Raw genomic sequence first — 14,496 nt, 5'->3', positions numbered from 1 at the left:
ATGGACAACCTTATAAATCTCTTAGAGTTAGATTTTTCATTATGTTCTTAATGAAATCCTGATTACCCTGTGCTAATTGACACGAGCCCTGAGCAGACAGAGCAAATGAAAACAATCTGGCAACTGGCTGCTAACAGCATGCATTGGTACGTCGTGTCCTTCCTCACTGCTCACTGAATGCAGGCTGGTGGGACGCCAAGGATGAAGCAAGGTGGTGGCAGTGTTACAGGATCTGTTCCATGGATTTCACTATTTGTCTGTCATCTTTTTCCTTTCTTTCTCTTCTATTTGCCAGTCAATTGAATTCATTCCTAGTACCTGCTTTACTCCAGATTTTTGTTTGCTGACTTGTCTGGGCAAGCAATGGTTTTAGGCAGCCAAGTAAAATAGAGCTGTCCTGAAGTCAACTGTTGGTGAATAGAGTTTGTATGTAGCTTGGTGGGTTTTCATGAGAGTTTTTGAAGCTCAGTTCCTGTTTATACCTATAGGAGTTCTCTGCTTGCTTCCAGGAACAGGATTTTGTGCAAACTTAACATTTTTGTTTAAGATAATCAGCATATTGTATTTCTGGTACGTCTGTAGCCAAAACGTAAGTACTGGATGAGATATTTCTATCTAATGCTGAGGGTAGGCGCCTGACAGCTTTAGCAAGATTAACCTTTCAATTGGACCCCTAGTCTTTAGGATTGACTGTTAATCAAGTGGTTGCTTTGGTTTTAAATTAAGATTTTCATCCTAGGCATATAAGCCCAAGTTTCATTTTGAATCATCTTAACCTGACTTTCAGAAAGTCAGGTTAAAAGCTCAGCGCTTGCTGAAAATTAGGCTACTTTAATTTATCTGAAGTTGATTTTGGATGGTTTGTTACCCACTTTAAAATATATAGGCCATTATCTCTTGCAGTGTAAACACTGTGGAAAATGTCACATTTAATAAAAACTGTGACCTCATTCACAGCACTATTTTAAATGAGTTTCATTATTTTACTCAATGTATTATTTATTCATGTATTCAAATGTATTTATTCAGGGAAGGCAGAGATATTTTGATTAATTCAAAGACTAAATGCTCTGTACTTCTCATGCAAATTGCCAACCAAAAAAAAAGGTGAGGGGAAAGGGGAAGGTAAAACTCTCTTTGTACTCTGAGGGCAAAATGCATCATCAGAATGTAATGAATGCCTCTGCTTGTGCGCAGTCAAGTGAGGATTCATGTTAACATGAATCTTTCTATGTGGCTTTTATTATCATAACAAAAATAAAATCCGGCATATGGGTTACATATCTATTCAGTGCTTATTTATAGACCCCATTTGAATGGGGAGTGGCCAGTTACTCAGATATTGCAAGATGACTCCAGTATTATTTTCCTATTATTTCTGTAATTCTACCAGTTTTGCCTTTCTCAACTGAAACTTAACAATTAAAAAACCCCACCAAACAAACTGCAAAGTGAGAGAGGTGGGAATTTTCCAAAAGTACTTGCCATTATATTAATTTCCCACTGAAGTGGGGAGTTAATCTCATTGACCTGACATTGGTTGGAGCAGAGCTCAGGCCAATACTCAGAACTATTTAACATGCAGAGCAGCAACATGATGTAAAATTGGCACAGCTTGGCAGTATACGCAGGTTCTGTGAATTTGAGCAGGGCAAGATACTAAAGGGGTTTTGGACCAGGTCTGTTATTTTTAACTAAAATCGCTCACAGAATTTCCACAGACTTGATTTAGCTTAGGAAAAAAAGCCTGGTGAATTGGCTTTTTTTGGATTTTGTAGATACTTAGGGCAATACATGTGCCTTCTAAACTTAGGGCAATACGTGTACCTTCTGTGCCCTCAGTGCTGCAGCTGAGAGTTGACCCAAACCAGGGCATTCACTGGCCCCTTTGCATGGGTCCCAGACAGAAACCCGATTTGCCATGATCAACCATGTGCCAATTGCCACTGATCAATTTTTCCATGATCAGTGTGCCCAGCTGTGCCTGGTGATGAGGGTGACAACAAGGGTGTAGCAACCATGGGCTCTTCTCCAGCTTATGCACAGCCGAGCCAGGGTCAAGATCCCAGGGGCCAGGAAATCTTTTTTTGCACCACCCCAACCCCGCTGCTTCCCCCATCCATCCTCTGGTTCCTGATTGAAAGGGTGAAGCTGGTATCACATTGACGAGAGATTTTGCTGTGTGATCCCCCATCTGGTGGACCTGACCTATGTATTATGTCTGTGGGATGTACACTGAGTACCTTCACACAGCCTGCTGTAATTCAGGGTGCCTTCACATCTCTGATGCGAGGCCCAATTGCGTACAGTCTTGTCTGCCTGAAAGGCTGGCGGTTTTGATTGAACCCTCTTCACGGATATGGCTGGAAAACGGTTCAAGGTAGTGGGAAAAGACTGAGAGAGGCATGGGCCAGGCATTTTCCTGAGCACCTTCCAGAAACAGCCTTTCCAACTGCAGGGCGAAAATTAGGCTCTCAGATCTCTGTACCCATCTTTCTCTCTCATCTTGTATTCGTTCCCCAGGAGGGATTTCCATTGACAGTAACTGATCCTCTGTGCGTTGTGGATCTGAAAGCAGAAATTTTGCGCTCAGATTGCCAGACTGTGCAGACAAAAATATGACAGCTTGCTGCAACCTTGTATGAATCGCTGAAACGGGGGCGGGGGGGTTCTGGTTTTCCATAGATCAGACCTTAAGCACCACTCTGAGGGTTCCACAGCCTCGTGTGCATCACGAGGCAATGTTCTGTTTCATAGAAAATGTTCTATCTTGTACCAAAATATGGAAATTGATGTAATTGTGTAATGTGGAAATTTCCAGCAGAGGCGCCTCTTCCCCTTACCGTGTGGTAAGGCCTCCCTAGTCTTACCATTATTACACACACGCTGCAGTTCATCTGAACCATGGAGTGCAAAGCAGCTGATGTTTTTGATCAAGGTCTAAATTAGAATATTGCAGTAAGAGCATTTCTCTTTCACCTAAAATATGCATATTTCTGCGTTGCATTAACCAGATTCTGCGTTAAACTAGTCCTTAACAAACGAATCACGACAAGGCAGTGACTATTTATGTATCTAATAATAGATTCCATAAGCTGTATCAGTAAGTTCAAATTATCTGTCTACTAAGGCATGTCCTTCACATGGCATTTGCCCAAAATAAGAACTTCCTGTTTGACAAATCTAGTTACAGAAATTGGATTGTTACAGAGAACATGAAATACTGCCTTGGCATGGACTTCCCGTTCACTCCTGGTGACTGAAGGGGCAGAAAACATGCCCTGAAAGGTTGGGGAAATGTCTTCAGGTCATAACTTCCCAAACCTCAATGTCTCTATTATGTTCTTCAAAGCTTAAACACCAGCACTACAGGAGGCACCTGCAGAGCACTGTCAGTCTGTTGATTCAGACATCACATTCTTCTCATCTGTTTGCAGTCCTCAGTCACATCGCCATGTAAACTTTCAGGACTCGACTCATGCTTAGGATACCAAAATTGTTGCCCTTGTCATTTTTTAATTCCTCCTGTGTGAAAATTTTGGTGTGAAACTTCATAATAAAACCTGTGGGCATCTCTCCTAATCACATAAATCTCCCTATATTAGCATGTCATCTGCTGAGCCTTCAGCAGGGTGTGTTGCATTCTCAAAGATTCTCATAACTTTCTCAGGTAGATATTTTCATGACAGCTACTGGACAATTCCCATCCCTTGAGACTGATGAAACAGAGCAGCCTCACAGAGGCATAGAGGTTAGAAACATTTGTAGTTATATTTCTGGTTTTTATGAAAGTCTGCTGTGCATTCCCTCATTCTAAAAAGTGTTGGCTTTTCTCTGAAACTGCTGTTGATGTACTAGCCCTTAGGCATTTGAAAGAAAACCTCTTATACCTGGCTTTGCAATGGAAAGAACAGTGCCATTAAGAGGCAAAGCATGTTAGTATTCTTTGTATTCTCGCTGTTGCTCATTTTCTTTGCCTTTTAATATGAGTCTGCTCAGTTTCTCCATTGCTTCTATTAATTATAAGAACAGCACTTGATGGTCTCAGCTAGTAATCAGCTCTTCCTGGCTCGGGACATTGCACAAACACAGCAGAGGAAATACTGAAATCCTTGAAGTCACTGACAAGCGTGACATTAATTTTCATAAGTCCCATGATCCAAACCACAGTTGTCTTCCAGTGAAATGTGGACATGGTGAAACATTGTGCTGCTCTTAATTCCAGCCTTGTCAATGGCAAATGCATTTTTCATTGAGCACATTGAACTCAATAAGAAAATTGGAAAGTGTGGTGCAGAAGGGGAAATGTTGGGCTAGAAACTGAGAAACCTTTATTTTCATTGTGTTCTTACTTTGGTAGGTTTACTGCTTGCAGAAGCTGGTGTTAATGACAGAAGACCAGGACAGTGTTGGGTGTCACTGCTGGCTCTGCCAGACTCACCATGTCAGCATGACCAAGTTTCATGTTTATTGAACAGTGATAATGTTTATGTGCTTCACAGTGGGACTGAGAGTTTGTAATTGTGGGGACCACGTATGCTTCTACACATATATAAGCTGTTTGTTCACAGATATCCCAAATTAAAGGCTGCTGCTTTATGTTTAGGTGACAGATGCTTTAGGTCTAGTTAAGTTTTTGTTGGCCTTCACCTATTCAGTGTACAACAGTGAGTGCACTGCTGAGTGCTGTTCTTTAATGTCTAAGCAAAATATGTGTTTTCTTTATCTGCAGGTCTTGCTAGGTTAGATATATAAGATAGGTTAGTGTGACTAGCTGTCGTGTAAATTACTGTTGTCTACATTTAGACTTTTAAGAACTGAGTCTGGGAATAGTCTGTGGATTCTCTACTTTGTTGAGCTGCGGAGGGAGCAAGCTTGCATCATGCCTGATGACCACAGCCAGAGCTAGTTGAGTGGATCCTTTGATATAATTAGAGCTTGCTTTTAGTTTTAATCACTTGCTATTTAAAGGTCCGGGAGAGGAGCTGATTTACAAGTCCTCTCAAACTTTGCATAAGATTCAGGAAGGCCATGAATGCACAGAAAGTGGGGCCATTAAAGAAGCAAAAAGAGAGTATCAGCACGTGCATTTTAAAAACACACCTATAAATTTTCCATCCAAATTGTATTTGTTATTCTTCACAGTAGCTGTATAGCTGTGAGCTGCCTATTGAATGACTCTAGCGTCCTTGAACATTAAATATTGTGGTGTAAATCATTTCAGAAAACGTTTTCTTATGGTGCTAGTGAATCTTTTTAATTATCCCGTCTCTACCCACCCTGTCTGATTGCAGGTGCAGAGTTTTTAAACCTCCGTGAAGCGGTATGTTACATCCCTAGCTGCATTCCCACATTTTCATGTATCCACTCATTGGTTTTGTTAATTTGGCTGCAGACCTATCAGATTGGCCAGGTCTGGGAAACCGGAGGGGTAGAAATGCTCAGGGGTCCATGAGTCACAAAGCACCAGGCCTGGTTTGCCACAGACACATTTATGAGTTTGGCTTTTCCAGTGCAACCAACCTCAGAAAACTGATCACTGCTCCTGCCCCCTCAGCTCTGGGGCTCAGTGGAGGCCAGGTCAACCACAGCTTCAGTCGTGCCTGCTGGCTGGTTGGGCTGAGCTTGGAGGAATGAAGGAACCCATCACTGCTCCTTTCTAATGGTACAACAGGAGTTCCTCTGTGGCTTCCTCCTCTTCTGCAGCAACTTGTGAGGGATGAGGGGCAGCCCAGAGGCCTCCTCCAGCTGTACATCCTGCTTCCATCAATGGCGGCATTGGATAAGGGTGTTCGTAAGCTAATGCCACAGAAAATTGCCAGGAGTCGAGCACAGTTCGTGGATTTTCTATAAAACACTAATTACAGACTTTATTGCTGAGTGTCAAATCCATTTTCCCCTCTTCTGGGAGCCATTCAATAAACTTTATGTTCTGAGGTAGAACAAAACTGCCGTAGTTTAATGCAGTGTTTTATGTGTCTTCCCTGCACTCCGACACCTGATTTTTGCTAATAGCCCAGTGTGGATTTTCTTTTTCTTTTTAAATTATATTAATATCCATGAAATACCCTGTGACCTGGCATTTCCCTCCAGAGGCTCTCTTTCTTCCCTGGGAAGAAGCTGATATTTCCAGGAGCAGTTGCCTGTACAGATTTGTTACTCAGATGGCCACAGGCTCCAGTGGGATCAGGCCAGGTGGCATCCCCACTGCACTGTCATGCCCACGCAAGCTAAAGGGATGAGGGTGCGTTAGCATCACACTTGCTCTGCCACCCTTGTTGGACACTGTGTTCCCTACCCTGACAGCGCTGGGTAGGAAGAAGGACCCTGTGGGACCCTGCATAGTCTTGACCTAGCGTTGCATTGGCTTGCAATAAGCATTCATTGCTCTTCAAGTCAGTGCAGGATGCTGAGGGCTGCTCCCATGAACTGGGGCTAAGCAGAAAGTCTGCTGTATGCTGTGAGTACCCTGGGATGAGGACATGCTCACTCCTTGCTGGGGCAAATGCTCTTGCAATCTTGATCTTTTGTGAGGAAGGGACACCACAGCTTACATAGGGTCTGTAACTAAACCTGGGATGCAGGTTGCACTTACACCATCTAAAGGCCTTGATCTGGGAAGCACTATTGAAGAAATGGAATAGTGCAGAAAGTAAGATTTTCAGATGATTAGCGTCTGTGCTTATACTCCCTTCACAGAACCATAGGACTTTGTTAGTGCAAGTTCTTGGTCATAAACCAGAGCAAACCACACCTGGAAATTAAAAACAAGCCTGCCTAAAATGAACACCCCATCCAAGAAATGAGCCCACAGAGAAACAAACTCAGAATTGAGGTTGTCACAGTGGTTGTCATTCAGCCTTTTTTAGCTGACCCATTTCTGCATTCATGATCTTCTGGCCATGGGTATATTAAAAAAAAAAAGGAAACATAAACTATCAGAAGAAATGAATGCTTCTCAACAGAGAGTTGAACTAAGATTATAAAACATTTTCCTTCCTCAAAGCAAAGGGGCTTTAAAAACTATACTTGACAGCGCTTTGAATATGGCACGCTATGATAGTCCATGGCAGGAGGAAGGTGTCTGGATGAAAACATCTTTTCTAGCTCGTACCGGCAGTGGGAAGATTTTCAGAGGCTTTAAGAAGCCATTGATGCAGTAACTCCCATATGCAGTTTCAAATATAATCATCTCCATAGCACTGCAGGTAACCCCACCACCACTGCACCACACCAGGATTTAGGATGCACCATTGTCCTCTACTGAGCAGAGGAGCTGTGCACTTCTCGCAGTCACCCTTCAGGTCTAGAGCCATTGGGTGAGCAATAGGATTTCTTTAGGGGGTGATAGTGGTGATACGCAGCTATTAACAACAGCAGCAATTCCCAAAGAGTCAAACCAAAAGCTTTTTGAAATCAAGAGGAAGTTTTTTATTGACTTCACTGGTTTTTGTATCAGGTCCGTAAGTGTGTGTGGGGGGGGTGTTTTGACATTGCCTTAGACAGAGAATTGGTTTCTTGATAGTGCAGCACGGGATTGCAGGCTCTGCATCTTTTGGTTGTTTTTTTAATTCAGAGCAACTCTGCTTTTATTAGGCTTGTGTTATCTCTTATTTTGCTACAACCTTTTTTTGCATTTCATAAATATTAATTCCCCAGACAGTCTCTTTTGTTGAGTAGTTTTCATCTATCACAGGCTTTTCTGTTATCCTTTCCTCTCTCGTCCCAGAGAGATGTAATCCTCTGCCATCAAAAACAAGAGCTTCTCAAAGGAAGCTCTTCAGCCCAGAGATGTAGGAGAAGTATTTTTACTATGTATCATTTTTGTTTTCTTCTCTGTGTTCTTTCCCCTTCACTTTCTAATGCCAGAGCCAGGTTCCGATTTCACCTGCTTCCTTGGAGGGAGCTATAATGCTTTAAAATCCTGTTCACCAACTTTCCTCCTGTCATCCATGGGCAAACATTTTAGACCGTTCATTCATCTTTATAATGATGTCGAGGTACCACACTGCTTTACCAAATGCCTTTCAAACCTAAAGAGGTGTTCCCAGGCTGCCTGTGGTTCTGTTACTAGTTTGTTATTTTTCATGGAATCACTCAAACTACTTGTTTTCCTTCATGCTTTCCTTTACCTTCTCTGCTGTGTTTATAGTTGATTTTAATGCAGGTCAGTTATGATGTGGTAGGCTGAAACAAGCAGACAGGGTTGTAGTACTTCATTTAAGCTATACCCATAACCAACTTCTTAATGCTTTGTCTCCAGATTGGACTGATTTGGCTTAATACTGTCCAGCTATTCCATATAAACTGTTTGCTTCTCATGCTTGTGTTTCTTGCAGTGAACCCGATACTTTTACAGAAAACAAACGCTGCCTTTAACTTCTGTCCTGGGTTCAGCGGTCACAGTCATTTTTCTCCTTCTTAGTAGCTGGTGCAGCGCTGTGTTTTTGACTTTCGGCCTGGGTACAGCGCTGATAACACCGATGGTTTTAGTTGTTGCTTAGTAACGTTTACTCTGACCAAGGACTTTGTGAGTCTCATGCTCTGCCAGGGAGGAGGGGAAGCCGGGAGGAAGCAGAGACAGGACACCTGACCCAAACTAGCCAAAGAGGTATTCCATATCACAGCACGTCATGCCAACTATATAAACTGGGGGCAGTTACCCAGAAGGGCTAGATCACTGCTTGGTCAGGCTGGGTATCAGTCGGCAGGTGGTGAGCAGTTGTATTCTCTTCCCTTGTTATTTCCCTTATCACTATTATCATTGGTGGTAGCAGCAGTGGTTTGTGTTATACCTTAGTTACTGGGCTGCTCTTATCTCAACCCATGGGAGTTACATTCTTTTGATTCTCCTCCCCATCCCTCTGGGAGCCGGGGTGGGGGGTGTTGAGAGAGCAACTGCAAGGCTGATTTTATGGCTAGGCTTAAACCACGACAGCTTCTCACCATGACCTTTACGGATCCATGAACTTTAGGGTTTTTTCAGTAACAGGTTGATTTTCAGGGGTACTGCAAACTCATATATCAAATTAAGAGACAGCCCAACATGTTTAACCCTCCTTTTTTGTATTTCAAGTGATTATTTTTAATTCTGGTACAACATCTTGGAATACACTGACTACACTGGACTTTGATGACTTTCCATTAGATCTCAGTGGCATATGAGATAGTTGTTTGGGTAAATGGAAAACCGTATGTGTTGCTGCAGTACATGCTATGCATTTTCACAACACACAGTGCCAAATGTCTGCTGTTAATCTTTCATAGACACCAACTCAATATAGAAGTTACACCCAATAGTGAATCTCACAAGTGTTGTTCAGGGAAGAAATAGCAAAGGGGGAAATGTGTAAGTCTAAACCAAACACTTTGAATACCTGTGTTCTGCTGATAACAGCATTCTTTACTGCCACAATTTCCCAACCTGAATTTTGGGACTCCAGTTGAATCCATTTACTTCATCTTTATGTAACTGGGAGGACCAGAAACTTAAGGGAGGGCAAATATTCAAGGAGATATTTTGTTCTGAAATTTTCCCAGAGAAGTACCAGGAACCAGGCTTGGAAAATGAACCCCATCCCCCATCTGAAAATACGAGCAGAATCACAGAAAACTGAAAGTGCTGGTAGCATTGGGTTGCCTTGCCTCAAACCTGTGTCAGAGTTGTGCTTGGGCAGGGAAGAGATGTTGGGAGAGGACAAGTTTCCGCTGGTGAAGATGGTATTAAAATACAGAAACACTGCACCGGTTCTTTGTGGCTTGCTTCTCACATCTGGAAAGCAGGGATGATGCATTATGCTTTGAAGTTTACAGATGGAAAAAGACCAGATAAGTACTGAGCGTTATTTTTATCCCAAACCTCAGTCTGCAATAGCAGCTCCAGATGCAGCTTCAGGAGAATTATCCATCCTGCCAGCACCTGCAAATCCCTCTGCAGTTTATCTGAGGTTTATTTAGGAACCAGCATTTATTCCCATTGAGTGTGTACATCTGTTGCCTTCAGTCCCTAACAAGGCAGGTCATAGCTGAAATATGCCCATATTTTAGTGTATTCAGGACTTCACTACCTTGCCATAGGGAGCTGAGAGTACTTCCAGCAGGCTGTAATTTTAGGCTGTGTTTGAGGTCCTAAGATTTGTGGATCAACTGATCACAGTTGATCCACAGAAACTAAGTGGGGAGGGAAGGACAAGAAGGGCCCAATTCCATCTGCAATGTCGGGGTGAGTGAAGAGGGAACACAATGTATTATTAGGCTGATGCGTAGGCTCTCCAGAGCCTAGCTGGCTGTTCAGCAGTTCTGTTCTTGTGAGCTGATCTTGGCAAGTGTTTCCTCCTCCTCCAAATGCTGTAAGTGAACCTGTGGTTTACCTCTGCTCAGGTGGTCCTTCTCTCTCTGGAGCTGCAGACAAGGGAACATGAATCATTAAAGCGAAACAGGAGCAGATGTTCTGCATCAGGTTTAAACTGTTAGTGTTTGGTAGCTGCTTTATCTCAGTCTCCTAAGTACTATGTGTGTTTTGGAGCAGCCTCTTACTCATCCTGTTTTACATTCGTGTCTTCCTTCGAAAATGTTTGCATCTACTCCCTCTGCTCCCAGCCCTCCATGGGTCTGAAAGTTCAGCTTGAGCTCTAGCAGTATGGAGTACAGCTTGCAAAAGGGATGCTGGAGGGGTTAAATGGAGAGCAGCTGAGGAGAGTGAGGAAAGATCAGAGAGAAGCACGAGTGAAAAAGACTTCCAGGCAGAATAAGAGTTATGGCTAACCTTAAAATAAGTGAATTACTTTGGACCCTGTATTGCATTAACCAGGGGCTGAGAGAACACAGTGGTGTTAATAAGGCAAGTTATGGAACCTAGAGCAGTTCTGAAGACCACTGGGAAGATGGACTGAAGCTGGGGGCTTACCCTTCAACGTGCATAAAGAAAGGTGATGGCAAGCTGGAAGAATAAAGCACCCGGGGAGATGGAGAAGTTGAATGAAATTACAGTTTGTTCCTGGAAGCAGTGAATCCCACATACTGCTTTCCCCTGTGAGCAAAGCTTATTTTTAAGCAAACAAAGCCAGAGATAAAGTTAGGTTGTGAAGCAGGAAGAGAAGGTCACTAAAAACAGTAGGAGAATTTGGGAGAGGCTCTGTGAGACTTCCCTGCTCATTCTAGCTGCGGTACACAGCAGTTGGAAGATACACATGGGGATGGATTACAGGAATGGATATAAGGTTGCAGACACCTGATCAAAAGCATTTTAAATGTGGTCCTTGCTAATGGACCTTTACATGTTGACCTGCTCCAGCTAGTATCCTAAATCCACAAGGGATTTAGAAACAAAAGGATAAGCAGACTTTCATTAAATCAGTTTTATATTTGAAATGCAGAACTAAAAGGGTTGAGAGTAGTTGGATGCTGTTGTTAATCTCAAAGTCAGCTGTGCTTATGCATCTCATAAAAGGCAGGATACATTCAAAGAGGAAAATCCACTGTTAATTATCAGCATATCCGTAGGAAGCATTTGTGCAGTGGAAGCCCCCCTCCTTGGGGTGAAGTGTAGGGTAGCACTTGGCAGCTCTCCCTGCCTTGCAAAAATGGATCCTGCAGCAGCAGCGCTGTGGGTTGGAGGGGAAAATGTTAACTCTTCATTCATGGATCCAGTGGGTGGAATTTACTGCATAGAGAATCTAAAACGACAGCTCTCTTAGCTGGGAATTGTATTTCAGGTTTACTTCTCATGTCAGGAATGTCCTTTCCTGCACTGTGCAAACTCGTCACTTTTTCCTGCTCCTAAATCCATTGTCAGCTGGAAACTTTGGAGAAGGGCAACCTCTGTTCAGTATGCTAAAACAGCATCACCTCCCAGTGTTTTTTGGGAGCCATTAGGTGCCTCTGCTGTCTTGACTGAAATCATCAGAGAGTTCCAGGCACTGACTGGCTGTGGGCACCACAGGATGCTTCTCAGGCCACACAACTAAGTAAGATCAGCAACAGTGCATCCTTTCTCTCCACTGAGCTGCTGAATTTTTTCAGTCCCACCTACTTACGCATAAGAATGGCTTTCAGTGCCTCAGTACTGCCTGCAAGGACCCATGCTCCCTGCTCTGTTACCGCCATAAGCCAGTGTGCCATCTGGGTGCTTACCACTGGGATTTGGGCAGGGATATGTATATGCTTATGTGTGCATATGGGGGGTTGGAACTAGATGACCTTGAGGTCCTTTCCAACCCTAACTATTCCATATAGGGAGATGTATGCATTCCCACCCAGCTTACTAACATTATTTGTTAATCAAAGTATAAGCCCTGAGAACAGTAACAGGCTGGTCAGGATAGGCAAGCAGAAGCCCGTGGTACCTGGAGGTATTGATAGCCAAGCAGTCAGTTCACTCACAAGTACATTTCCAGGCTATGGAATACCAAGAAGTGGCACAATGTGTGTAGACTGCCAGGCTCGACATTTTACCTGCGCTGAGGGGAAGCTGCCCATGCAGCGGCGTAAGGCGAAGCACATCTCTGTGCTGTGTGAGGAGCACTGGGGAAAGAGGAACAGCGTTGCCTCTGTGCACAGGACACAGCCATCCTGTTCCCCGCTGCACCAGAGAGGGCACATTTCCATCGAGTGCGTGCTCTTGGCTCCCATCGCCTGTGCAGCTGAATGCCTCAACTCACTCCTGACTCAGGCTGTGTCCCTTTGGGCCGGAGGTCTGCGGGTTGGCACCTCTCACCCTGCTGCTCAGGGAAAAGGGGATTTCTTCCCAATCTTTCAGTGCCCTTCTCATTCACAAATGCCATGAGCGCCTGCCTAACGCTGCAGTCAGCTCATGGACAGCAAGGACCCACTTTAGGGGATTCTGCATGAGAGCAAGAGTGAGATGAAAACTCAGCTCTCCTGATCTTTGCTGGCATGCTTGAGCTGCAGGTGGGATAAAGTGGATGACAAGGATATGAGAGCAGTGCAGAGGGAGCCAGCCTTTTCACCAGATAGAGACGGAACTCATGAGAGGCTGGCACACATTCAGCATCTGTGAAAGGAGGGAGCAAGGGGACAGCACTTGGCTGCAGCCAGAGAAAGATCCTGAAAGCAAGAGCTCAGAGGAGCATTTTCTGCTTATTTTCTTTGGGAAGTTTAAAAAAGAACTAGACCGCTTTAAAAAGGGGGGGAAAGATGATAAAAAAGATGTGCAGTTTCTGTCAGGGTGTAGTTGCTGCCATTTAAAAGAAACATGAAGATTTTGTTCTTCTATTGTAAGTTTACATTTAGTATGCAGTCCCTAAATGGATCTGTTATTAGATGAGACAGAGAAGCCTTAGAAATCACAGTAAACACAGCTGTAGAGATGAGGAAAATCAACAAGACATCGTGCTAATAACTGTACCTTCCAGTTGTCTTAAATTGCGGATGCAAGTTACTTTTAACATTGCCCTCATGCTCCCACATAAAAAGGCTTAATGTAGCAATTCAGATACTTAGAAGTGCAACCAAGACACTTTTAGGTTTGTCAGGATTTAAAGAAGATTACCTGGGCATGCTTTCTGTTCTTTTATTGCTGTGCTGAGGTCTCCCCTGCTGCAATTTAGAGGGACCCAGGGAGATGGGAAGTTTCCAGCAAGGGTCTGGTGGTCAGATCCTCAGAATGCTGGATGTTATCATCTCTCTAGAGCTTGCACAGTGGATGGAGCATGCTGGTATTTGGGAAGAGGTATTGGTAGCCAAGAGAGAGGGAAGCGTTATGTAGATGCTCTTTGCTTCCCAGAGAAGCCTGTGGTGGAGTCGTTTGTGGTCAGCTACTGGCAGTGGGTTTCTTTCAATGCACAAAGTCTGAAACACCCTTTTATTTCTTAACAAAATCAGAAAACACTGAAAAGCAAACAAATCCCTTTGCTGTGTCATGGTACAGCATTGGTCCTTTGCTTTATCCCTCTTTGGACCAATCCTGGCAGTGTTAGGGTTGAAACAAATGACTGCTGCTGGCTTGTTTGGAGCTGAGCATCCCTCAGGGTTGGTGTCACTGGTATTTACTTCGAGGCAGAAGAAATCAGATCTGGGAATCTATTGATGAAACAGGCTTTCCATGTTAACCCAGAATCTTGCTTCTGTATTACTCCATTCTGAGGCAGGAAGGTTCCTGGGAAGCCTGTTGTAATAAAGATGATAAATGAGTGCTAGCATTTTAATAGAAAAGGCCTTTTGTCTTTTTAAGCAGGGGGTCATCTTAGTTCTCTTTTGCACAGCAGCAGAAAGGTGAAGAGTTTCCGCTTAGCTGTAATTAAGGCTGTGGAGAATGAGCAACCCTGGTTAGTCACCTTCTGTGAACATTAGTGAGCAGCACAGGGACAACTGTGCCAGGGAAAGTTACCTTGGAACAGCAAGGTTTAGTCTGAACAAAATATAACCTCGCCAAGGGGAAGTAAACAAAACTCAATGTTAATTTGTAATAGTTTAGTTGAGAAGAAGAAAATACATTATCCAAAGGGTTTAGATATTCTGCCAGTCTGTGTCCAGATT

General features: G+C 43.6%; 1 protein-coding gene across 3 annotated transcripts in view; it reads left to right on the top strand.

Moving 5' to 3' along the window:
- The window catches only part of CHST11 (carbohydrate sulfotransferase 11), a 167,782-nt gene that overhangs the window by 138,260 nt on the left and 15,026 nt on the right, over positions 1 to 14,496 (top strand). The gene's annotated exons all lie outside the window — the stretch shown is intronic.

Source organism: Lathamus discolor, chromosome 1 (assembly GCF_037157495.1).
Source record: "Lathamus discolor isolate bLatDis1 chromosome 1, bLatDis1.hap1, whole genome shotgun sequence".
Lineage (NCBI taxonomy): Eukaryota > Metazoa > Chordata > Aves > Psittaciformes > Psittacidae > Lathamus > Lathamus discolor.
This window is presented reverse-complemented; position numbering and strand designations above follow the sequence as displayed.